We start from the raw sequence: 1,226 nt of genomic DNA, 5'->3' as shown, positions 1-1,226 counted from the left end.
TATTTTTTATGTTGAGACAGTCTTGCTGAGTTGCTCAGTTGCCCTATCTGGGCTTGAACTTGTGATCCTCCTGCCTCATTCTCTCAGAGTTCTGGATAATGGGCATATGCCACCATGCCTGGATCTACCAAGCATTTAAAAATGAATTAACCAGTCCTTCTCAAACTCTTCCAAAAATAGAACTCTTTTCAACTCATTTTATGAGAACAGCATTATAGCTTGATTCCCCAGTGCTAGACAAAGACACACAAAACTATAGGCAGGAGGGTCGCAAGTTCCAGGCCAACCCTGAACATCTTGGCAACTTAGTGAAACCTTCTCCCTTCCCCCAAGAGCCAGGAATGTAGTTCAGTGTGAAGGTCCTGGGTTCAATACCCAGTACTGGAGAAGCAAACAAAGGGGATATAGATGCAAAAATCCTCGACATTATACTAGCAGTCTGAGCCCCAGAGTGTATGTATTAAAGGATCATGTGCTATTACAAATGAAATTTATTCCGGGAATGCAAAGGTGGTCTAAGACTTGAAATCAGTGTGATACACCAAATGACTAGAGCACTGAAAATAATTCCACGGATTTGTCTCTGTTCTGGTTAATCTTAATTGTCAGTTTGACTGGATTGAGAGACTCTTGGCAAAGTGCTTGGGTCACTGGCACCCTTCCCCTGTGCTCTGCTTCTTGGCTGCGATGATGGGCGCAGCTTTGCTCCACCAGGCCCTTCTACCATGATGTTCCTGCCTTGGAGCCAGCTGACCATGGACTGGAGCCTCTGAAACCATAAGCCAGATAAACCTTTCCTCTTTTAAACTGTGGCTGTCAAACCATTTTCTCCCAGTATCAGGAAAGCTGACCAATACAATCTCGATTGCTAAAGAAAAAGCATTTGACAAAATTCAACACCCCTTCATATGAAAAAATGCAGCAAACTAAGCATGGAGGGGAATTTCTTCAACACAATAAGTGTTTCTGAAGAACTAACAACTAGTGTCATGTGTAGTGGTGAAAGGCTAGATGCCACCTCCTTCCTCCTTTCTCAGTAACAAAGCCAGGGATGGTGGCACATGCTAGTAATCCCTGCATTTGGGAGCCGAGGCAGGAAGATCACAGTGAGTTCAAGACCAGCCTAAATTACATAGTGCACCCTGTGTCAAAAAATGAAGAGAGAGGGGGAGAGAGAGAAGGAGCTGGGGATGGTGGCACACACTTGTACTTGAGAGGCTGAGGCA

The sequence above is a fragment of the Chinchilla lanigera genome, unplaced genomic scaffold (genome assembly GCF_000276665.1).
Source record: "Chinchilla lanigera isolate Chin_1 unplaced genomic scaffold, ChiLan1.0 scaffold00083, whole genome shotgun sequence".
In the NCBI taxonomy this organism is placed as follows: Eukaryota; Metazoa; Chordata; class Mammalia; order Rodentia; family Chinchillidae; genus Chinchilla; species Chinchilla lanigera.
The sequence above is the reverse complement of the archived record's forward strand: the minus strand, read 5'-3'. Positions refer to the sequence as shown.